Here is a 26,854-nt window from a genome sequence, read left to right as displayed (position 1 = left end):
CATCAGAAACAGTGGACTCAGGAATGTTTAGGAGTGTGGAAATCTTGCATACAGACGTATGACACAAGTGACACCTGATCACCTGACCATGTTCGAAGTCCATGAGTTCCACGAGCAGCCCATTGTGCTCTCTCATGATATCTAATGACTACTAAGGTCGCTGATGTGGAGTACCTGGCAGTAGGTGGCAGGACAACGCACCAAATATGAAAAACATGTTTTTGGGGGGTTTCCGGATACTTTTGATCACATAGTGTATGTTTCAAAATAGCATTGGTGAATGAGTGGTCATAGCTCATTATGTATGCATTCTAGGGCCCGTATTTACTGAACTTTTTTTCTTGTTTATGGTCTGTACTACTACCTCCAGATGTTCAAAACCAAAGAGCTTGCAGTAAAACACATGTGTTTCACACTACCGAAGGTGAACACGTACTCATAGCTCTTGAAGTATGCATTTTAGAGTCCATGTTTACTAGACATTTTTTTCTTGTTGGTCCCGGCGGAGGTTAGAGTCCTCCCTCGGGCATGGGTGTGTGTGTTTGTTCTTAGGATAATTTAGGTTAAGTAGTGTGTAAGCTTAGGGATTGATGATCTTAGTAGTTAAGTCCCATGGATTTCACACACATCTGAACATCTTTTTCTTATTTTGGTCAATACTACCACCTATGAAAGTTTCCTACCCTACAATCTTAGCCACAACAGTACTTGCACATGTATTCCACTGTCAGAGATATCAGAATGATTTTCGCCGGTAACTTTCACTTTGGTCATTTTCAGACCAGAGCCCTTACCTAAAATTGATACATTTAGCCTTCTCCATCATTCCTGAATATTTGTAGCATCATCATGGAATCATCCTGCATACTCTTCAAACCATTTTGAAGTGCATGCAATTAGCATGGTACTTAGGAGCATGGGAAGAATGACTTCTGAAATGAGTCTGTGCATGCTGTAATTTACCGGGAATGATACATAGGCACCTGAAGAACATCTCTCGATTTCTCGCTGGTTACTGATTCTTGAAAGTCTGTAAGCAGATTTCTGTGGAATATTTTGCTATCTGTCTTCAAGAGTCTGCAAATATGCTCTCCTGTGAGTTAAACAAGTCTCCTGTGAGTTAAACAAGTGTGCCACCATTCATGCCACCATAATTTGTTTTTATGAGTGTACTAATTCTAATTGAGAGTCATCAATATTTCAGTCATATGATAATAGTTTTTTTTTTTCATTTCTGAAGTACATGATTTTATATTTCTATACATTTAAAGCAACTGACCAATAATCGAAAGATTCTGAAATCTTAAGATCTGATGTAACATTTCTGCAGCTTTTTTCAGACAGCACTTCAATGTGGATAACAGCATTATTTATGAGAAGTCTGAAGTTTCAATTACTATTTTCCTGGAGCACACATGAAATTACCTCTACTTTTACTGGGCTCTTCATCCAAGATAATCTGCTGCATCATGCTTACCAAGAAGTCCTTACTTCAGTCACAAATGATGTTTTGACACTGCATATAATCATAATTTTGTTAATAAACTTTGTCATGTGCATTTTGAAAGTCAACAAATAGTGTATGTACTAAATTTCCGTGATCCATGTCCTTCAGGATGTCATGTGAGAAAAACCAAAAGTTGGGTTTAGCTCAATTAATGTTTTTGGAATCTATGCTGGTTGACATGAAGGTGGTCATTTTAGTTGCGATGCTTCATGATGTCTGAAATCAGAATATGTTTTGGGGCAAAAAACAGATGTACGTTAATAACACAATATTTTATTGGATCACTTCTGTTATCTTTCTCCAGTGTCTTGTTCAAGGGGTCTACAGTATGTTATGATTAAAATGAGAGCTAATCCAGCCACACATTCTAGGATCTGATGGGAACCCCCTCGGAGCCTGAAGCCTGGTTTAATTTTAACAATTTTAGCTGTTTCTGAACACAACCAACATTAATATCTGTACCATTCATCTTTGCAGTGATGCAAGAAGTACACTTCAGCAGTACATCAGTATCTTTCTTTCAATTGATTTGATTTTTATTTAATCAGGGAGAGAAAACAACAGCGGATTTACCCCCCAGCTGCCAGCACTAAATAAACTAAGTTTATTGTGAAAGCTCTCTCTCTGCCATTCTAGTAATGACTTCCAGTACCCTTGAAGAGTAGTAGGAGACCCTTTACCACACACAATTTCTTCAGGAATTAGTGACGAAACATTTTGTGTATGTGATGCTGTTTCATGTCCCTCACCTCATAGTCTCTACTTTGGGGCTTCTTTCTCATTTCCTACTCTGTATGAATGTTTCTGGAAGTTCCCATGGCCATTCCTTAAACTTACCATGAGTTTAATCTGCTTCCTTTTCAAACCCGTGATTGCAGAACTTCTTTTTAAACACAGTTTCAGCATCATTAGGTTGTGCCATGTTTCTGTTTTTGGGCCTTAATCCAAAGTTCTTTTGCTCCCTTCTTATCCATTCATGTAGTTTAGGTTTTATCACCACTTAAATTATCTGGTCTAACAAATGGGATCATCACCCCTGAGCTGGATAGCCTATCAGCTTTTACATTACCAGTGATATCTGAATAAGCAGGGACCCTTAGCACGTTTACCCTTTTCCTTGTCCCTAGTGTCACAAGGGATTTCTGCAATAACTTATGATCTCATTGCAGCAGCTGTTAGAGATTTCAGGGCTGCTTGGCTGGCTGAATAAATGTAGATGCTTCTATCCTTACAGCACCTGTGTAGATTCTTCTCTGTGTACACCCTGATAGCAAATATCTCCACCTGGAATACTATAGCCAGCTCCCTGGCTTAGGCTGTACCCTGTACACGCCAGTCCCAGCACCTTCGTCTGTTTTCAACCCATCAGTAAACCAGACTTTGTCACCTGAATAGTATCATGGTTCATTCTTCCACTGTTCCCTACTTCCAGTTGTTACACTGAAATATTTATTGAAGCAGCTGAAAGCTATTATATAGTCAGTCATCATTCCCCTGATCATTTCTATATTTTTACCTGATTCATTATACTTGAATATGGTTCTGGATATTCTAAAGATTTCCAGTTTTTAACATATATTCCCCAGCCACTGCCTCAATTGTAACCCATAGGTGTAATGTGGGCATTTCCAGCAGGGTCTCCGTCCCATCAGTGGGGTGCTGTTAATTCTGCCTGTTACACTACAAAAAACCAATCTCTGCACCTTTTCAAGCTCCACAGCAGCCACATTCTTTTCTACTTTATTTCACTGTATTTTAGCCCCATAAGTTACCATACATCTTATAGCATGGGTGTATGTCTAATACGTCCTCCTGGGAGTTAAACCTAATTCCCCCCCCCCCCCCCTCCCCCTCCAAGACACTTATAGTGCACATGAGAGCACCTTTTGACTTGCAACTTATATTTCTTATGTGAAGGGTTCATTTTAGTTTCACATCCAGGGTTATCCCTAGATATTTCACTATCCCCTCTGTTGGTTGAATTGAATTGAAGAACTGGATATGCTTCATCATGATGGTACAACATCAGATTTCCTGGGACTGATCCTTAGATCCTGTTTTTACACCTCTTTTTCTTGACATTCAGAGTGTATTGTGCTATTGCTCTATGGTACTTTCAAATTTGACAAGTATTGCTATGGCTGAATGATACACATATCCTTCGAAAAAGTAAGCTCTAACAATTGACTCTTTAATGAGTTCATTCACCACTAGGTCCACACTAGTGGACATTCTCTGGTGGTCCTTATTGCATTTTTACACCCATCATGATGTGTTTCTAGCTTTTGTCTACTCAGCATGGTCTTACTCCACCTGCATACAGTGGTCTTAATGCCATGCTCTTCCGCAGCTCTAACCACGATTTTGAAGATTGTATTGCTAAAAGGCCTCTCTTGACCTGGGAAAAAATAATCCCTGAAAGTGTAGAGCTTTTTCTACCTTTTCAGCAAATTGGTGAAGTGCTCTTTTGTGTCACTTATCTGGTTGATATTCATGTTGATTTTCATGTAGAGGTACTTCAGTTAACACACTTTGCCTAACATGTACATTAACCAGTTTTCCTAATGTCTTTCGTGGAAAGTAAGACAGATTGATTGGTCTCATATTCTTAGTCTTGGTATGATCAGTTCTCCCTTGCTTCAGAACGAGAACAATCTTTTCTGTCCAAACATTAGGAATGACACTGGCTGCTAGACCGACTTCAAACAAACAGCATAGGAGGCTGATTAATACCTTTCCTGCTTGTTGCAATAGAGCTGAAAAAATTCCATATGTGCCTGGTGACTTATGATTGAAACCCGATTGAAACATTCCCAACACCCACTGGATTTTCTTGAAGCCAACACATACTTTGACAGACTGCGAGTTCTCCTATTGGTTACTGGTGAACGAGTACCTCACTGCAACCGAATCTTGGTATGTATCATCTGCCAGAGTGCATCAAAGGAAGTGAGTCTTTACAAGCACCTCCAGCATCTCATGCCCTGTCCTTGTGTACCTGCCATCCTCATTTCTTTGTGTACCTCATGGATTTGTTGGTATTCTTGTGAGGATTTTGTGAAGTCTGGTCATGACAGCTGTACCTTGCACCTCCTCACAGAATACCTTCTAGGATGATTGTTTTGCTTGCTTAATAGCAAGATTATATTTGTCAAGGGCCTTTGTAGCTTAAATTATTGTTCCATATAGGTACATTACTGTTTGTGCTCTCCTTGGTGATAGGACAGTTTTCTAAGTGTTAGGTCTTGGTGGCAAGTTCACTTCATCTTCCATTTCCTGTAAATCTACTGGTTTTGGTGTGAGCTTAGGTCTTTCCTATACAAGCTCCAATCTGTTTTCCCAAGATTCTTATTGGCCATGGTCTGCTTAGTGCTCATTTCAACCCTAAACGTAATATACATGTGTCAGATAAGGATGGCTTCATCTCCACATGCCACTGTTTGACGTGGCTACCCATGAAGATGGAACAAAATATTATGTCATTTCCTTCTTCCCTTCTTCTCTCCTTGAAAGTAGTTTGCTTACCCCTATTCAAGACCTTTATATTGGTCTCCAGTAGATATTGAAATAGATGCTAACCTGTGCTGTTAGTGCCACTGCTTTCCAAACCAGGTTGTGGGCATCACAGTCAACAAGCAGTTGTGCCAACCGGTCTCCTCACTTCATAGGAAGGAGGAACATTGACCTCATATGGAAGGCAAGTTGAGGCCAGTACAAATTTCCTTCCTCAAGTGGCTTCATCCTGGTGGTCACTAAGTACCTGGAACAAAAAATTGCCATCAGCATGAATGTAATTTCATTTTTAATGTGGAAGAATGTTCCAGGGGTGTTTAGATTTCTCACATAAATTAGGTTACCTCCAGGAGTTGTCCCCTTACTATGTTGCAGGTTTATCTGCAACACTTCCAGTGACCAGCTTGTCTCCATTGTCACTCCTGATATAATTAACCCAGTCGCATAAAATGACGAACTGTAGTCATATAAAGTTGCTATAACATTTAAATTGTATGATAAGCTCAGCTTGCAGATGATTGCTTCATTATATGAATCCATGAAGTTCAGTTTCTGGCTAATAGCTGGCTCTTAATTGTATCGTAAAATGATGCACAGGCCGTGCTTATCATTGGGTATCTGATTTTAGTAAACAATCAAGAAGGTGTAGAGAGTATTTCATTGCTGAAGATAAGGATGGTTTACAGAGACCACTAGAGTGTGCACAGTTACGTGAGAACTCTGTTCACAGGTGACTATCTACAAGTACCACCACTATGAGACTTCAGACAAAACCATGGGCACGTCTCTCAATACACATACCCCCAACTGAGATGGAAAGAATGTCACGGAAAGGTGTGTTGTGTGCTACCCAAAATAAAAAAGTACCGAAAGTGCAGTTTACAAAGTGTGACATTGTTCTACATTTAGAAGACTGTTTTGAGATCTGCCATAACCAACGATCATACTAGCCGATTTGTAAAACACTCATACTAGCTGATATACAGGGTGTCCATAATTAAAGTTCCAGTTTCAAAATGCTGTAGAAAGAGAACCAATGCTCAGAGTAAAGTCAAATTTGAACAACATATTATTGATGATTGAGAAGAGATTTCTAATTGTTATGGGACTGAGGCAAGACATGTTCAGCATGCTGTCCACTGTTTCATACCACAGCATGTTCCACAACAGATTGGAGTGTGTCTTGGGTCATGTTCAGAATGCTTTGCTCAGTGCATGCCTTCAATTCAGCTCCGTTCATAATTGGAGCACTGAAGACAACATCTTCCAGAAAGCACTCCGATTAAGATCGGGTGATCTGTACGGCAAGGCTGTAGGGAAATGATGGCTGATAAAATCTAGCATTTCTGAAATGCATCTGCATCAGCCACTTCACTGTCTGTGCAATGTGTGGACAAGCACCATCTTGCATAAAAATGATCCTGCTCACACATCCATGCTGTCTTACCCACACACCCATGCTGTTGAAGGGTTGGAATGATGTCAGTGTGCGAAAGACTCTCATAGCATGTACAAGTGATGGTACAGGTAATGGGAACAGCAGGACTCATTTCCTTGGAAAAATGCAGCCCTAAAATAAGTGGGTGCTATTAACATGCACCACACAATACGTTTTGCAGAATTGAATGGTACCAGTTGATGTGTGTGTGGATTTTCTGTTGCCCATGTTTTGCAATTCTGCATATTGACATGTCCTAATAGATGGGAATGGACTTCATCTGTCTGCAGAATGTTCTGTGGCAGTTCATTGTCCACTTCCATGCAAGTTAGAAATTCCAGAGTGAAAATTCATCTTTCTGGCTGGTCAGCAGGAAGCAACACCTGTACACGGGTGATTTTATATGGTAGCAAGACAGGGTGTGTCATAATGTTTTATGTGCTGTGCTTGTAGGCATGTTTAATGTTTGGACACCTCTGTCACATAGCACTTCAAAAGAACCTGTTTTTTGAAATTTTGTAATCATTTTCTCCTGATTCTTAGCAGACATCAGAGCAATGCCTTTTTTTCATTTTCTCGAGTGCCTACAACTTCTGCAGGACCACTGGTTCACACTTTCCAATATTGTATAGGAGCTTTACCAGCAGTACATGATCCTTCATGGAGATACTCATGATGGGTATCACAGACACAAACTGAGGAACAGCCATATGCCACACATCTGTTGGTGTGCTTATTATGATGCTTACAGCACCATCTATTGGTTAAATTTACATTAATTTGTTTTCTATGACATTTCACCCTGAGTCAGTAACATGCAGGTCAAGTTTATCATTATCAGCAGAGGTTCTCTTCCTACAGTGTTTTGAAACTGGAACTTTAATTATGGACACCCTGTGTATTAATTCTTATTTCACCACAACCAGTAGGATATTTAAGTAGGACTTTATCGGGTTGTCACGGTGACAGTAACCTGCGAGAATCTTTCGTTCGGTTTTAGGTCTTACTCTTGTATTACCTTCAGGAATTTCTCATTGACTTCAATCAGAATAGTTTAGCCATCAGGTAAAACCTTCCTGTTGATTACTCTTCAGTCATCTATCGAGACTTTCTGGTTATGCGCCCATATTTTCTTGAACAGGATCTTTGGAGGAAAATCCTTAAGTAGTCTGGGAACCCAGATTTATATCTTTGCAGTCGAGAAGAGTTCCTCTGCTGCCTTGACCAGCAAATTTGTCTCCTCCCATGGATGTATCGTGATCGTCATCTCCTTCAGCTAATCTATTTTTCCCATCCCGTCATAGGCAAAGATTAGAGCACCTTTGTTCAGATAGATCCTCATGCATTTTTGGCCATGACTTGTGTCTTTCCCAGTCTTTTCAAAGAGAACCATCTGAACTAGTTATTCTAGCTGTTAGGTGATGCTAACAAGTGAGTATCCTTGTTGGATTACTGCTATTATAAAAATTGAAACTGCACTACTATACATCTGTTTCCTGTTTCAGCTTTTTCCTGGATCTGGTTTTCCTGGGAAGTGGGAATGAAAGACTCCTTCCTCGTTCTCTTAGTCTATGTCTTGGAAGTAGGAGGTTTTCTGTTTAACCCCTTCCCTCTGAGACAGTCTTTTCTTAGATGTCTTATGTTCGAGACCTTTAATTCCCTCCATTTGTTCTTTATTGCCTTTCTTTTCTCTTTATTGTCTTAGAAGTTTCCTCCTCTCTGCCCCAGACAAGGCTTTGATCTTGATCTGGTCCAACTTCTTAGTGATGTTTTCCTCTTCTTGGACTGGTCTATCCCCTGATGCTGTTGTGGGCATAGTTTCTCAATGTTTGGGAATTTGAGGTATCATCAAGTCCCTCAGTTTTTAAATTTGTTTCTGCGTCTTTCATTTTGGGCCTCCGAGAATTTAGGGTATACCAAGCCAACACCAGTGGATCCCCATGCCAGTGTAAGACTAATTGCTCTGGGAGGTCACCTGATATGCCTGAAGGTCCATATATGATATATCTTCCTATTTGATACACACCCTTTGACACATATAGCATCATTCCTTGGGTTGGGGGCCTAGGGCATTGGGGTAAAGGACTATGGAAAAATGTGTGAAAAGAGATAGAACACTGAGGGGTTTATTTTATCATGTTCATCCACTGAGTCCTGTCCAGCTTGGAAGACATCCTCGGATTCATGTGAGCATGCTAACATCTCTTCTTGCACAAAGTCGATGCTACAGTAAGTTCTTTAGTAAAGGGACAGTTGAAAACCTGCTACCTTCAATTTCAGTTCCTGTGCTGTCCACGAGTTTCTGGACACTGACATTGGTGTCACTGATAGCCTTTACATATGACCAGAAATTTTTGGGCTTTGTGAGAGATCTAGATGAGTTTCTGTATATCATTTCAGTAAGCACAGTGGTGTTGAATGTTTCTGTAGGGTATTCCTCTATTCTTCACCAGTTAACATTTATCCTAGTCTATAGTACCTAATTATATGGAATTTTTAGTGTGCTAATTATGCCCCACCATATCCTGGACGTGTTCGGTTTTTGACTTCATCTTATATGCTGCAGCATATAGGTCACCTCTTTCTATTTAAAAGAACACTAATCAGAGATGGGCTGCTAGATTTGTTACTGGTAGGTTTGAACAACATGTGTTATAGAGATGCTTCAGGAACTCAAATGGGAATCCCTGGAGGGAAGGCGATGTTCTTTTTGAGAAACTCTATTGAGAAACTTAAGAAAACCGGCATTGGAAGCTGACTGCCGAACAATTCTACTGCCACGTACATACATTGCTCATAAGGACCACGAAGATAAAATATGAGAAATTAGGACACATACAGAGACAGTTGTTTTTCCCTCATTCTATTTGCGAGTGAAACAGGAAAGGAAATGACTAATAGTGGTACAGGGTACCCTCCGCGATGCACCATACAGTGGGTTGCTGAGTACCTAAGTAGATAAAGATGTAGATTTAGCTGTGGAATGTATCAGTGACTGAAAGTACATGAATTACTTTCAATTAGTAAGAGGCGTGTTATCCAGGACTGAAGAATAAGGAAAAATTACCTACATTAGTACATGTGGTGCATAATGCAAATACTTACAAAAGCTGTAATTGGAGCTATAGCTGTCTTCACAGAATAAGGGAAATTTAAATGATGGATGAGTGGATAACACATTGGTTTAAAGTGCCACAAAGAGAAGTAGAGCAGAGGGCATCAGTGGCTCACAATTTTTACACAGCTTACTAAGTCAAAACCATCACTTCTACAGTATTATTTCCAATGGTTACTCTTAAAATGTTCAACACACTGCCTTGAGAAGTGTTATTTCTGTGACCAGGATTATTCAGAAGGATTACCATGAAGGACTTGAAACAGCAACCGTCATACTGTGCTGGAGTATTTTTCAATAGTGAATCAAGTGATTGTACAAAATAATATTTTTTTTACATCTGTTTCATATGTTCTTGTTATAAATAATTTTGTTTATCTGATATATGATAAAAAGTGTTGTAAATAACTTCTTGGTAAGTTATATGATATAGAATACAGTGCTGACACATTCAGTCATGATTGCTAAATAATGTGTATCTGATTATAAAGTTAATAAATATAAAAAAGTGGAGCAACTGATAATCTTAAAATTTTTCTATATCTTATTACTCAACACTTGTTACAATTAGTAATCTATTTTTCAATAGATTTTATTTTTATTTTACAGCTCTTCAAGAATAGTACCAGTGAACTGATGAAAGAGATAATGCAGTGACAGTGAAAACTGAATTGCAGTTGTGATGCCAACTTACATGAAATTCACGTTTTAAATCATGTAGGTTAATTTTGTTGGTGATGAAATTCACCCATGCCATGTAATTACTTAATACCCACTGCTTATTACTGACAGAACTGCAGTGTGTACCATTATAAAGGAGCCGTGATTGTTTCAGTATTATGTTATCATTGTCCACAGATCTCAAAATTTCATTATATTGCAATAATTTCCTTGCTCAAAGAGAGTGCAATTTAGTTGCCTTCTGCTCACTAAATATCACTAATTTTGAATGTTACCATCAATAAACTATGACAACCTGTTTTAATTTAATTTGGAAATTTTGTCATTTGCATTCCATCAGAAGTGAGTAACCATCAACCACCACATAATATTTTGCTGTTCTGTGTTGAGTAAGAAAACCTTAAATAGGTTAATATATTGCTATTGTTGTATGCACTAGAACACCTGTTGCTTTTACAGAAATCCTTGGTGGTTTTACAAATACCTGTTTGGATTCAGAAACTGGAGATTTTTTTACTGTCATATCATTACTAGTATGTAATAACTTGACACTAAGCCATAAACTGTTACTTCTGAACCCATATCAGCAATCTGAGGATCATATTGCCTTTATTGTGAAACTAGATATTGTGGTCTTCCTGCTGTGTCAGTGTTTTTGCACACTGTAGTCTTCTCTGGATTAATTGGACACTCTGTAAGGACAAGTGTCTATTGCATAGGGTAGGATTTTGAAAAAGACCTCAAATGAAAGTTCCAAAACAAAGGAAAATAATAGTTTGAAAGCTCTGGAGACCATCAACAACTAATACAAAAATCTGTGCCCTTTTATTATGAGAAATGTTTACTAGATCTGCACTGAACTATTTCTAGAATTATAAATAGTTGGTTCACTACAAGTGTGCCTATATATGTCTTCACTGGTAAGTATGAAAAACTTATTTAAGAACAATTATAATAGTCAGATTAATTGGCATATTGATTCCAAGATGCTGCAAGTGTATGGATGAACAATAAACAACACCAAAACTTTTATTTCTGTAGTTTGAAAGTTTTTTTTACATTAAAAAATTATGGGAACAAGTTAATTATTTATATAAGTGCAGTTCGTCTTTGTCTAAGCACTCTAATTTTGGAGATTCTTGTAGCTTATATCCCATGATCGCTGCAGTGTTACTTCTTAGCATCTACACACAGTGATTTAATTAGGTTGTTATTTACAGTATTTGCCTCAATTTTAGTGGACTAATGTCAAGTGACAAAGAGTGTCATCAGCCCTTTAATTAAATTTAATGAATTATGATTTTATATTACTTCTGTAACATGCAACTCACATTTCACAGTTCCTGTAACTGTTTCAAAATGAAATACTAACATATCCAAATTCAGTGAGAATAATTATCACATAACTAGACAATTTATCTGCATAGCATAAGTACAGTTAAAACACACAGAAGTATTTCAAAAGTATATATATAAACTCCTGTTTTGTGTGGATACCCACATCTTTGTTAGAATTAGGTGTTATTTGATAGTCCTTGTTTCCCTCCTGTGTTCCAATAGTATCTTACAATAGCATTCTTAACACACAGTGTGAATGTTCGAGGAGTGCATGTTTCATATCTGTTCTGAGTCTTGCTAAGTGGGCAGTTGTAAAAAATTCCTAATGTTTTTCTTATAAGGTAGATTCTTTTAAAAAACTGGGTATGAATAGGAAACTGTGCTACTGCAGTATAAAATTCTTGGTAGAAACTGCATGTTATAGCATACCAGATGATCAAAATGAAAAAAAGAATGGGTTAGAATTGCAGAATGCACATACTTTGACATACAGTATTCCTCTGAGACTTAATAAAAGAACACCAATTGCTATTTTATGAGACTACAGTGAAGTGTTACAAAATTTTCATATAATCATTATATTTTTTAAAATAAGAAAATTTTGATTTACATCACATTTATGGTATTTCAATTTGTTGACTCCTAACCAGTATTAACTTTCAGCCAGTTTTTGCTATAGCTTTATTGTTGTTCCAGAGCATGCAGAAATATTGTATAGCTGTTTCATGTGCAAAGTCAGTTTCTAAAAATTGTGTGGCAGTGCAAAACAAAATTCTGCGAATGTGGCACTGTTATTTCATTACATATTATTGCTTTTAAATACTGCATGAGACAGTGTAACTGTGTGTGTTATAGGTACACTTAGATATATCCAGTGTAATGATAAATACAAAGGACTTCTGTGTTAAGTATAGACCTTCTTATTAGAGTCACACAGCTAAGGAAATGCTTATAGTGTTTATGAAACTGGTCTGACTCAATGCCATAAGTGTATGTGATGTTTCCCATTAAAAAAAAAAGAGTCCCCTAAGGGATTACATGCTTCTGTGTATATCACATTTCCTGCTATAAACTCAATGAGAACAGAAGAGTGCTGGTGGAAATGAACTTTTATCCTGAATTATTGTGATGTTTTATGTCTGTCAGTAACTTTTCATTTTAGTAAGTTGTTTCTCAGTGCTAAACTAGTTCACTTTGCACTTCATTAATTGATATTTATTTGTGCAACAGGCATAAAAAGTAAAATTTTCTGCAGCATTAGGAAACATATTTCAAGACAGTGCTAGCCTACAAGGTCATTGATATTAAAAAGTTACTCCTCTTCATAGCTCTGTTGAGACTGAAAATATATTATACTGAAATTCAATTTTTTCTCATTGTTACGATCTGCTAGAGTCTCTTACATAAAGAAAGGGTGCAGTGACTAGTATTTTTTAACGTAAAGAAAGGCCAAGTTTAAGAACAAATTTTTGCTTCGTAAACAGAGAATGAGACTTCTTAATATGCATGAATACTAAAGTCATGAATGCTTAAGTGAAATTGCTGTTAATGTCAGAGCTTCATGATATTTTGGAAATTGCAGTAAGCAATGTAAAACAATAACAAGTGTAATATACATCAGATGTATAAAATTTTTTTAGATGTTATGGTTTTTATAACTCATAACTATATAAACTATTACAAATTTTTTACACTTGCATTTAAATATGGAACGTCCATCATAATTCAATTACTTGTATAACTATATTCAGTCATAATTTGATAAACACACCAGCTTCAGTTAATATATTTAATGGAAGAACTTCCAGGTCATGCGCATTTTAACTCTTGGATATTGCTCCAAGGGGTGACAACTCACATTTAGTGATAAATAGGATGAGATGTTCTGAAATGTACTGAGAGAAAATGAGGCAGTGGGGAGTTGGTTTTCTTCAGAGATGCAAATGCTTTCAGTTAACATAATTTGTTTTGGAAATCTAAATTTTACAAACAAAACACTTTTGTTTACAACTCTTGTTCTCATTAAGTTACAGGCACTGATGAATTAAAGAATAATAAAATGGATCATTGAAAGCATTGGTGAAGCATGATTAGCTCCCTTCAGTCAGTACTACACACCATGAGAAAAATTATTTTATTCTGATACAGTGCTATTTTTCTGACAGAATCTCTCACATGAAGCTCCATGATTGCTGAACTATATTCATCCACATGTATCAGTTTGCAATAAAAACATGAGGTATTTCCACTGTACAGGTGACATGAAAAATGTGTACATATATATTTGTGTATTAAATAAGCTGACTAAACCAAAGAAATGAGCAACCATGTTAAAGACATTACATTTTGTACATAATTGTAAAAATGTAAAAAAATGTAATAAATACTTTTGTATAGGATAAATATATTTGAGATAAAATGTAAGAAGTGTAAGTTTCATAATTTATGTTTTAAAATTTGACTCACTTGTTGCTTGTAATACTTTATAATGAATGTAAATTTCATGTTAGACAGTGAACTCAATTTTGCCCCATATTTTCAGATGTACGTTTATGAATTTTTAAGATCAAATGCAGGAAATTCAATTGGTACGAATGTTCAACTGTAATCCATATCAACTGTTATTATTATGAACATGGAATTAAAAGATTTAAATCTCAGTTGGTTCAGTGGGATTAACAAAACTATTAATAAAATTTGTGCAATTTATTCGGCTTGAATGTTGATTATTTATTTGTAGCACTGTTCAAACAGAGATTGAAAAGAACAAAATAACAATGTATTATGAACTGTGTCATTTCACTCTTTGTACGATGTTCATATTGAATATCGTTAGTTGTTTAATTGTGGACTGTTAAGAATGAAGAAATAAGCGAATGGGTTGCTCTCATTTGAAGACCTGTAAGAAAATAAAGTTATTTTTTACAGATTTTTATTTTTATTTAAAAGATAAAACATCCTTTTTGCAACAAAAATTAATCCCTTGCTACCATACTCCCTTTTCCTTATTAAATATTAAATTTAAAAACAGACTGCTATCTTTCCCAAAATGTTAGATCAGTAATGCTTAACAAACATATCCTTACATTGCGTGTAATGTATGCTGCCATAAAATTTGTGATGACAAAAAAGTTGTAATAGATTTGAACTTCATTGTCACCATATTTTAAAATTGGTATTTTGTTGGTATGAACAATCTTCACTGTCTGTTTCGATTTGTGTTGTTGGTTGAAATGGGCATAATTCATTTTGCTAATTAGATCTTCCAATTTCTTTCATATCTGTTTTCCAAGCTTTAAGCATTCCAAATCAGTGTGTTAGCGGTTTATGTTCTTGTTTGTATATCTAATCAGTTGTGTTGTTACTTTCATTTCCAAAGATTCAGCAGTGATGAAGAAATTAGATGTAATGTGACACATCATTCACATCACACAATTATAGGTTTCTTTCAGGAGAACAGTTTAATCTTTGAAATCTCAAATTCTATGAAATTGAAACATACCAGTATTTTTGAAGATCATTTTACCTATCCTACCTTGAAAATGTGGTTCAGATATTCATTTTAGAATGTAGATGTGTCATTCTCGTTGTGGGAAAAGTGGAGCAAGTGCAATGTGAAAGGTATTTTACTAGCTAGATTTGATAATGTTAAAAGAAAAATGTTTATGCTTAGGAATAATTGCTTAATTCTTTTCTGCACATGACTTCTTTAACTGTGAATGTCAGAGTGATCACAAATCTAATCATGCAACAGCTAAGCAGATAATATAATGAAATCATAAATCTAATTTTATGATATCACTTCATTTGTAAAACACAAAGAAGGGTAAAATATACAGTGGAAGGTAAGAGAAATCTCTATGTACCAGAAGTGATTATTGTGAAATATTGAAGCAAAATTGCTCCAAACCAAACACTAAATTCCGTGTTTCTTTTCTTATAGACTCGACAAGGTATGTGCAGGTGTAGAAAAGGAAAAGATGTCCCCTGCAGAACTATAAATCAAGCCAAATGTCCCACATGCATAGTATGGAGGCATGCAGTTAAGAGAATTAGAGCAGTCTTTAAATATGTCTGCTTGTGTCTGTATGTGTGGATGGATATGTGCGTGTGTGCGAGTGTATACCTGTCCTTTTTTCCCCCTAAGGTAAGTCTTTCTGCTCCCGGGATTGGAATGACTCCTTACCCTCTCCCTTAAAACCCACTTCCTTTCGTCTTCCCCTCTCCTTCCCTCTTTCCTGATGAGGCAACAGTTTGTTGCGAAAGCTTGAATTTTGTGTGTATGTTTGTGTTTGTTTGTGTGTCTATCGACCTGCCAGCGCTTTCGTTCGGTAAGTCACCTCATCTTTGTTTTTATATATAACTCTCTAATCAGTTTCATTCCCAAATTGAGACACAGCTGGAGGTTTCTGTAGTGCATAATGTATCTCTGTTTACCCCTGAGCATCATTATCAGCTTTGGGAATAGAACCATTGCATGGAACTAGCAGGACATAGTGGCAACTTGCTACATCCGTCATACAAATAATTAGAATATGCGTGTCTGCCTCCGTGACATATGCTTCACCAGAATCCACTGCCACATCTGTGAATTTATCAAATCTGATGATTTTTTCATCAGACAGCCATTTAAACTATCCAACAAGCACATATTGGTGCATGGCATGTCACATAAGTTGTTAAAATCAAGGTACATGATGTAACTCACACTGTCAGATGCTTGGAACTGTCCATTCCTTGGCATGCCTATGGACACATCGTCGAAATACCCCATGAATCCCACATTCAAAATACAGCAGCATTTTGACATCAGTCAATAATTCAATGCTAACACATTTATTTTTCAACATAGTGTCCCACGAAAACACTGACGTGGTGTAATACAATGCAAGATCGATCAGGTATGTGGTTATCCACAGAATTCAGAATTTCTCAAAAATATGTGCAAGCAGGCATAAATCAGCATCTATATACAGCTTTTCATGCTCTCCTAATCAGAGATGTTGAATTCCTGCCAAAGATACACCTCATGCCCATACTCCTCATCCTTTATGGAATTACCTGTAAGGTTACTGGTGAATGTAGCTATTCCAGGCAATTGGTTTTCATGAGTCTCTCCATCAAATTCAGATATTTGTATGGGAAGGCCCCCTTCTTCATCACAGCATGAAATTTTGCACTATTCAGATATGCAGCTCTAGTGAGGTGTGTGGCCTCCTAATTCATTTCTCAGCAAATTTCTTGAGTCATATGTACATCCATGAACTGCAACATAATATTTGGTGTCATCTGCTTCGAGACTGGAATATACCTCAGGCAGGGAACTAATCTGATTGCTGGGTAGTGTTTAATAACTAAACGAGCATCATATCCCCTCTAATTTTGGGAGGAAACAGGTATGTGTCATGGCACTTGATAGTTCAAGTTGCATGCATTGTGTGCTGCACCATGGAACTTCCCTGTGAGATGACAGCGGTCTCTACATGGAGTTTCCGCTTCTCTATCTAATGGCAGCCCACAGATATGGCAGTCAACAGCTTTTTTGTATAATGCATTGTTCTCCTTCTATATGGTGTTGTATGTGGGAGCAGTAAATGCAACCAACACACCACGGAAGTTTTTAGAGCTCAGAGAATAACCATCCACAGGATTGTCTGACATCTGAATCATGTCCCCATTACTCGATTTGCCAGCACGTATGGTAAATTTCATTCTGTGAGGGTAGTACGGAATGCAGTGGGGTCACCTTCACAACACCACACAATATCTCAGAGGCACTCAAAATCAGCCTAAACCACTGGTGGTGAGTGTTCTTAAACTTTAAGGACTTGTTTGCCTTGGCAGGTATTTCCACACATAACAGTTCCTGGCTAGAGCACTCAGTTAGATCCTTTGGAATGATTGAGACTTGAATCGTATGAGCATGCAACTTGATAAACTGCTGCATATGGTACATGCCTCTCTGTGAAGACTGTATGGTGGTGGTGGTGGTGGTAGGGGGGAGGGGGGCGGGGGGGGCAACAGAGTGATGACATACTCGAGATCAGCGAGTACTACAAAAGGTATTAAGAACATGTTTTCCTCAGTGGGCATTATGACACGTACTGTTTCCTGGCTAGAGCATCTGCCAGATGCTTTTCTAGGCTCTTACTCAAAGTAAACTATTTGAGGTATCGAGAGCAGTTATATCATTTATCACTCCTTTTATTCTTTTGGGTGGATAGTAAGTGGGGCATGTTCTTGGCCCTTACATATTGCTGTTTTTTCCCAAGAGAGAATAATAACAAATCGTTTCTGATGTTGACTGACTACATTGAAAAAGTAGAGAGGGTCTGGTGACATTATACTTCACTTCTTTTTTCTGCATGCTGTGCTCTTCTTCTGGTTTGCTTTCATCTTTCTTCAAGTCAAACATATGAATGGAAGTAGGCTGCTTATATTCTGAAGTTTAACAGCAAAATCAATGCCATCAAAGTTATAAAGTCCTCAAACATCATCCTTACTGTATGTGGATGGATGCTCATCATATGTTGTATAAAGTCCCTCACAAACCAGTATTGACCAAGAGAAGCAGAATTCCTTTTTGAGATTTTGGACATTAATACAGGCCCCTATATCTTTGGAGGCTAGATATAGCTAGACCCCCCCACCCATTTAATGCAAGTGGGCATCAAAGTGGAGTACATGGCTGAGTTCCTTACCAGACCCCCTTTCCCTGAATTTTGGAGAAATGGCCTAGTATGACCCCCACAATGTCAAGCAAATTCCCCTCAAATACTGATGATGGACTTCTCCTGCACACCAACTTCTTCTTTGGGGGCATACATTACTCCACAGCATAGTACTGCACCACACTTAAAGGTAAGATTTGATGATTTCAGGGAGAGTACTTTCCAGAACAGGTATAAATACAATGAGAAAAAGGGCTGGGTTTGGGCAGTCAGCAGCAGAATTATCTATGTCGGCATATAAGATCCACTTCTTAAATTCACCTGCAACCACAGAGTAGTTTGATGCTAGCATGCGACTGACCTGGTGCACTCCTAAAAAACTAAAGTGGCTGAAGGAGCCACTGCTAGCCAGCTGGTGATTACAACTAGTTGTTGATGACCCCGATAATGTGAATGTACTGTTGACAACCCCAGACAAGATCAAGGGGCCGTTGTCAGCTTGAGACCAGGTGTTGACAGCTCTGGATGAGTGAAGGGACCAGCAGAGGCACTGACAGCTCAGGCCGTGGTGAAGGCATTGGGCACATCACATATTATTTATGTGATGGTGGTGCTGATTGCACTGCAATTCTGCTCCCAAAAATACTGCAATAAACAGCATTGATAAGTACCTTATGCATGTAATGATTTTGAAAACAAGAATTGTATGCAGCCTCAATAATAATAACAATTTCTGGTACTTACAGGTATATTCATATGCATCCACATAATTGAATATAGACCTCATATAGTCATTAATTGGTGTACTGCTTCCCAACATCATCTCAATATTATTGCCATCCCCCATTGCTATGTCATTATCGAGTACATCTAGAACAAAAGAAATGTCTCATGAACATTGTATGCAAATGCAAAGAAATTTATTCTAGAAGAGAAATGAATTATTCATGTATCTTCTTGTTTATGATGAGGCAGACCCATCCCTGTGAACTTGTGGGAGGAAAGTGGCGCTACCTCCTGGGACACTTCATTCTGATCAACTGCCACTGCTGTGGCCTCAACCCTCTCCTCCATGACTTCACTGTCATCAATAGCAGGATGCAGAAACAAGAACATCTCATAGTCAGTGCATGCTAATGTGAATTAATGTAATGAATAAGAAGAATGAATAGCTGCTGCTACTACTACTACTACTACTACTACGTATGTATGCATTCATTTATGATGGGAGCCCCTCCCTGCAAGCTGATGGATGAAAAAGGAGTTATAGCCTTGTATGGCTGATTCTTAATATAAAAGCATCCAGAAAGAAGACCAATTCAATAACAATGCTTGGAGACACAAATACACCTCAAAACACAATTAAAGGATCACTTTTTCTAAACCCCATAATTGTCTCCCATTGCAACACAGAAATTTGAAATTTGGCTAAAAGGTGTATACTACCTTCCTCTGTAATGATGAAAAAGCATGGCACCCTGTGATACCACCCTCAGGCTTGGCAAGACTTCGCAGCAAGGTGTCAACACATGTGAAAAAGGGCCAAACCTCAGAAGTTTTTGTTAGGTGTAAGGTGGGTTAATGATATCACATTTGCACCAAATTTCACTATAATTCTGCCCAATGCCATTGTGGATGTGTCACATGATGGGAAGATCGTCACACTCCCTCTTACACACATTTCAGCCCTTCTTTTGATGACTCTGTGATGGAGGTCAGAAACATGATGCCCAGCATTGAAATTACACAATTTTCTTATGTGTGGCTGAGTAAAACTTTACACCTCACATTAATTTCTAAGATCTGCCCTTTCTTCTGCACATATCAATACCTTACTGATTGAGGTGTCACTGAGCCTGAGGGTGACTTCGCAGGCTGCCACGCTTTTGCATCATTACAAAGGAAGGTTGTAGGCACCTTTGAGCAGTATACGTTATTATTCAAACCACTATGGGTCAGGGTACGCTATTAGATTGCCTCAGACCAGCAACAGACATGTCTCTCCTTTTGACAAAATGCAGATGCATGTCTCTGATGGCAGTGGCAGTGGCATGGCGCACGGTCCTGTACAAACACTCCCATAGAGCAGCAGGCACTGGGAAGCCAGGAATTGTAGCAGTAACACATACCCACTGTGTTAAAACATTACCATGCATACTTGTTCCACATGCTGCTGCCTCAGGACCAGTCAGCAACCCTTATCCAAATTGCTGATAAAAATTAGACTCTTTGGGACAAGCTACATCTCTCCTATCTGTCATGCATAATAGTCTTCTGAGTTTTGACACATGTAACATTTCTGAACAGTTTAGATACCACCACAGTTGCAGAGAATATCATTATTACACATCTAGTATTCAAGAAAGTGACATCCTTAAACACAAAATATCCACATTTGTTGTACAAGCCTTGACTATCTGCAGTGATGCTTGCACTCTGAGTCCCCATAATGAAATGCTGCTGATGTGGTGCATCACATGATAATTTATACCACTCTCTCTGTAAACCCAGTGAGAGGGCAACAATTGATAGTCAATCATGTAGCAATAACACATAAACAACAGTTGCTTTAGGGATATTGTCCAATGTTTCAAATTCTGTACATACATCCACAGTGCGAGTTTTTACTGCCTCATTTTGCTTTGGACAGTCTTATTACAATGATGGGCACTAATACCTTAAATCCCTGTGAGTTTTGGCACATTAAAACCTGTTATTTCCCTGATAGCAGAAAGGATGAATACAATAAACTGTATACAGTATTATCCTGTTTCAGCTGTAAGTCATCATATGGATATAACTCAGACTTTGGGTAAACTTTGGCACTCATTATTTCTTGACTCTTTTTTTGAGATCCGTTTCCTCTTGGTCTGCAGTGCCAGCATATTAAATTGAGATGTTTCTACTTGGGCTGCTGTTGTAATGGCCCATGCCTCTCTGGATGTAATCAGAAGAACTAGATATTCATACAGCTCCAATGAACGGGGAGTTAGTGCCAGTGGACTTGGGAATTCAGTACTCTCAGTAATTTCAGGCACTCCTCATCTTCTACAATAACATGGAGTGTTTTCCAGACTAATTTCTCTAATACAATTTTATTCTGTTTAGGATTAGCATCTCCCTGAACATGTTAAGTTATTACCTATCACACTTCTTACCGAAATCATTTCTTGTTTCGAGTTCATGATAACACAGTGCAAATCTTCAGACTATTCCACAAGCATCTTAAGTGGTAAACACACATGACAGTTATCATTTACACTTATCAATCTGGCTATGGACCATCTTGCATTTTGCAGACAATTCAAGCGAGAAACCAATGCAGGAATGTATGTTTTGAGGGATGATATGATTCCAAAACATTGTGAGTGATCAATCTGAGAGCCATTTCACAAATCGTCCTTCTAGATGTAGGAAACTGCTGCTCAGAATTTTTCTTGTATCCTGGTGTTGCAAGAGAATCCTAACCTCATCATTATTACTAAATATTACAGAAGCAAGAGTTTTGGGATAAATAATCCTAATTGATGATTTGCTCATCATATTGAACTGGGGTTGTAATACCAAGTAATGCCATTGTGTGGTTTCGAGCCTATTGATTTAAGGAACTTGTAATTCTCCAATGTTATCATGTTATGATGCCACTGCAAAATTGTGTACTGACAGCTGGGCACATCAGTTTTACATCTGACACCCATTCTGTTTCAAGTGAAGATGTATAACTATCTCTTTATTATGAAAATCAAGTAAATTACCATCCTGGTGTACAAAATTCAACGTGAGATGATCTAGTGTCTGGACAGTCACTGAAGGATATATGGGATTGTTTGGCACCTCAGTGAATTTATATGCTGGGCCTGCTGTAAGGAAAAATCCATAGATTGTATGAATTGGTCTGTCTTTGAAATATGAATCTGTCACAATATAACACTTGACATCGATCATGCTAACCGGTAGTATATCTACAGGTTGTACCAACTCGTAAAATTTATGGAATTTCTTCTCCAAAACTTGATTCCTTAAGAAACCAAGTAGTGGTCCTATTGAACCTTTGCTGGTAAAGTCTTTCGTCTGTCATATTGTTTTAACTCCATTAGAATATATTAAAATTTGCATGTAACTCAATCCCTTCTACAAACAGTTTTATATGTGCACTTATATCATCAATATCATATGAACCAGGTTGTATTTCTACAACTTTACCACTACCTAGGTGTAGCTTATTGTTCACCTCAGTGATATTAGGAATCCTGTCATATATTTCCAGCCTACAAGTGCAATACTCCATTGCCTCTTGCTTAGATCAGTTGGTGGGAAAAAATTTGCTCTTACAACAGAGGTAATTCTTTCAGTGTTGCAGTGTATGACCTCAACTGTCACACTGATGCACATGCTGCTTTCCTCATGCACTTTTCATGAGAGACATGAGACACAGATGTGAACTCAAGTCTTAGTAGCATTGAAAATTGTAGAACACATGGTTGATGTTGGTAAAGTGATAGTACAATTCATCTCATGGGTGTAAATCACCTTAAGATTCAAAGTAATACACGTTGTTCTGTTATTCTTTACAGATGCAACCCAGCAAATTTCAGATCCTTCTGCAACATGTAGGTTTACTACCCTGAAATCTCGTCTATCTCACAGTTTTTACAAATTTAAGCAAGTCTACATTTGTAAGTGGTCTATTGGGTACTACAGCTATGAGCTTCTTTTTTATTAACAATCCAAGCCTTTTCCTGTGTGTGAAGTAAAATTGTTTGCCAATAAAGACAGATTCCATGATTCTAGTGTGCCTTTTCACCTGTCTAAATTGCTGTTCTGCACTTGGTGCATTGTTCACTGTTCGTATTATGGCTGCCGCACTCCAGCTAAAGAAATGGTAGCTGATAATCTAGCCAGTTCTGGAATTAGAAACGGGATAACTCCACCCAAAGCCTCAGGTATTGATGGTTTCTAGATGTTTTAGTTTTTCTTCTCAATCTTACTCATTCTGCTTCACAGCACTTTATCTGCTGACAACGGTGCCTGGATGCAATTTTGTAAATATCCTACAAGTCTCTTCTTTTGCTTCATAAGTGGGCAGCAAGTGCCACTGAAAACTTATCAGAAATTTATCCTAGCACCCAGTTTTAGCCTGGCATGCATTGACTTTTCAACTGAGGACGCTGCAATATGTATTTATCAGCTAAAATTCAGTCTGTGACATGATGTTCTGTTAAACCTTTATTTGCAGCTTATGCTAAATCATGTTTCTTGCAGGCAACATTGGCAGATAATCCCCTTATTTCCATGTACTACACATCTTTGCAGCTTTGTTCCAGGTCCCCAATAGCTATTTCAGGGGTGTGTTATGAAACTGATGGGCTATCAAGAATACTATCTTTACCATGCCCAGTGCACATCCTATGAGACATGTTATCTACTGCATACTGGGAGGGTTTGCTCACCTTATTATAAGCAACATCTTTACCGTCCACCCAGCTGTTGTGTAATGATGGAAGCCCAAATCTTAACTAAAGCCTTGCTTTCTCAACATCTTAGGACATGCTCTATGAGAAACACATCAGGTTTAGAGCTTCTGTGCAAGCCTTCTGTGTAGGAACTCCCAGAAATGTCTTCACCTTCACCGTCCTTTAAGATGTAAGTTCCTGGGTTTGCTCATTGCATTTTGAAAACTTTGTGGTGCAGTTCAGCAGGTACAGTTTAGCAGGTAAGATTTCTCAGAAGCTGTCTTGTATTTTGAAATATGTACCAAATCACATATACTGAATTTCTGCTTGTGTGGAGCCACCATTTTGCTACAATTCTATACTGTATTTGGAAGCTCATTGTCACGAACATCTATAGGCCTCATCATGTGGTGTTTATAATGGTTACACTGTGCAACTATTGGTGGGAGAATATTGAGTTATTTGTATGATCTTTGAAGATTAAACCACATCCATATACAGTTTTTTATCATTCTGTACAAACATTCTACAACACTAACTTTCATGTGAGCAAATGTCAAGTGGTGATTTCATATGTTAAATGTTACAGGATTCAAGTTAACTTCTTATTTCTGCAGAGAAAATATGGAGAAAGGAGGAGCTGCCACATTTGTCAGAAGCTGTTTTGATTTCAAGAATATTGATGTTAATAAATTTTTCTCAGAGCAGCACTTAGAAGCTTGTGCAACAGAAGTAGTATTTCATAAGAAGTCCTTTATAATAATAGGTATATACAGATCACCTTCAGGAAATTTTAACCTCTTCTTAAAAAATCTGCAAGGTCTGTTGTCCCGTCTCATGGTAAAAAAACAAGGAAATAGTGGGTGCTGGTGATTTTAATATCGGTTTATTGAAAAGCTCTGTCAGTGAACAATTATTGCAGCCAGTAACACTATCATTCAATATAGTTCTTACTGTGAACTTTGCAACTGGGATATGTAAATGCTGTTGGACTGCTATTGATAATGTGGTGTCACCGCCAGACACCACACTTGCTAGGTGGTAGCCTTTAAATCGGCCGCGGTCCATTAGTATACGTCGGACCCACGTGTCACCACTGTCAGTGATTGCAGACCGAGCGCCACCACACGGCAGGTCTAGAGAGACGTCCTGGCACTCGCCCCAGTTGTACAGCCAACGTTAATAGCAATGGTTCACTGACAAATACGCTCTCATTTGCCGAGACGATAGTTAGCATAGCCTTCAGCTACGTCATTTGCTACGACCTAGCAAGGCGCCATTACCAGTGTATATTGAAATGGAAATTATGTACAGTAAAGAGAGATGTACACCGATTGTGAATTAAAGTTAAGTATTCTACCAGTACCTCCTGTTTTGCTAGTCTTATTTCTCTGACCTGTTCCAGACCTCACGCCAGTCTGCGTGTAAATAAACACGTGCATTTCGGCCTCCTCTAGCAACACGGTGTTGGCTCTTCTGCCAACACTTCAGATAATACCTTTGTAGATAAATCTAGGGAAAAAAGTCATATCACAAAACCAATAGTAAATGGGCTATCTGATCATGACATGCAGCATATTGTGTTAAATGTTGAAACTTGTCAAGATAAAAAAATCTATTAAATCTGCATACAGGAGGCTAATAAATAAGTCAAAAATTGAGAAATTCAGGAAATTGCTGAAAGACATGAACTGTATAGATGTTTAAAATACTTCTGACTCAAATGGAAAATATAAAGCATTCATTAATAAAGTTACCTCCTCTTTTGAAAACTGTTTTCTCCTAAAGGTAACTCAAGTCACGCACAACTCAGAAAGTAAACCGTGGACTACACAAGGAATAAAGATATCATGTGGGACAAAAAGGAGACTGTATCTACCGTCTAGGAGCAGCTCTGATGTTAGAATTGTAATGCATTACAAAGAATACTGCAAAATATTGAAGCAAGTAATCCAGAAATTGAAGCAGCTTTATTATGAGGAAGAGATAATTACATCAGGCAACAAAATAAAAACTGTATGGGATATAGTGAAGACAGAGACAAGTGGAGCCAAAAAGGAAGAGGAACAGATTGCTCTAAAAATAAATGAGACTTTAGTAACAAGTGCATGTAGTGTTGCAAACCTCTTAAACAAATACTTCATTTCTGTTACTGACAGCTTGGGATTATCAGGTTCGGTGAACAGTGCAATGAAATACCTGAGACCAGTCTCTAAAAATAACTTCAATAAAATGGAAATAACACTCACATCTTCCAAATAAGTAGCATCCATCATAAAATCCTTAAAATCTAAGTATTACAGTGGGTATGATAACATACCAACAAAGTTAATCAAAGAGTGCTCATGGGAGTTGAGTTCTATTTTAAGTTATTTGTGTAATCAATCTGTTATCAGCGGAACATTTCCAGACCGGCTAAAATACACTGGAGTTAAGCCTCTTTACAAGAAGGGGAATAAAGAGATACCATTAAACTATCAACCAATTACACTTTTGCCTGCTTTCTCAAAAGTATTTGAAAAGCCTGTGTTCAAGTGCCTCCTGAAGCATCAGACTGCAAATAATATGTTGTCCAAGTCACAGTTTGAATTTCTTAAGGGTTATGATACAGAGAAAGCTATTTACACTTGCAGTGAGAATGTACTTAATTCATTAGATAATAAATTAGAGGCTGCTGACATTTTCTGTGACCTTTCGAAAGCCTTTGACTGTGTGAACCACAGTATTCTCTTAAGTAAATTAGAATAGTATAGTGTCATCGGCAATGCTGCAGAATGGTTTGAGTCTTATCTAACAGGAAACAAAGGGTGTTCTGCAAAATACCTGTGCAGTGAGCAGTCAGTCTTCATCTGATTGGGAACTAATTACATGTGGTGTTCCTCAAGCTTCTATGTTGGGTCCATTGCTTTTTCTTACATTAATGATCTTTCATCTGTTACATTGCCAGATGCCAAGTTTGTTTTGTTTGCAGATGATACAAACAATGCAATAAGTAGCAAGTCAAGTAGAGATACAGAAATAGCTGCTAATCTAATTTTCACTGACATTAATAAATGGTTTAAAGCTAATTCACTGTCATTTACTTTGAGAAGACCAGATATGTGCAGTTCAGATCCTGTAAGAGATTTCCTTCCAACA

General features: G+C 37.7%; 1 protein-coding gene across 1 annotated transcript in view; it reads left to right on the top strand.

The window, feature by feature from the left end:
- LOC124794801 (protein disabled) overlaps window positions 1-14,517 on the top strand; it is an 89,951-nt gene extending 75,434 nt beyond the window's left edge. Inside the window, exon 7 of the mRNA XM_047258458.1 lies at window positions 10,183-14,517. The gene's annotated coding sequence lies outside the window, so the exon portion shown is untranslated. The remainder of the gene's footprint in view (window positions 1-10,182) is intronic.
- Window positions 14,518-26,854: the final 12,337 nt, after the last annotated feature.

Source organism: Schistocerca piceifrons, chromosome 4, assembly GCF_021461385.2.
Source record: "Schistocerca piceifrons isolate TAMUIC-IGC-003096 chromosome 4, iqSchPice1.1, whole genome shotgun sequence".
Taxonomy (NCBI): Eukaryota; Metazoa; Arthropoda; class Insecta; order Orthoptera; family Acrididae; genus Schistocerca; species Schistocerca piceifrons.
The sequence above is the reverse complement of the archived record's forward strand: the minus strand, read 5'-3'. Positions and strand labels throughout refer to the sequence as shown.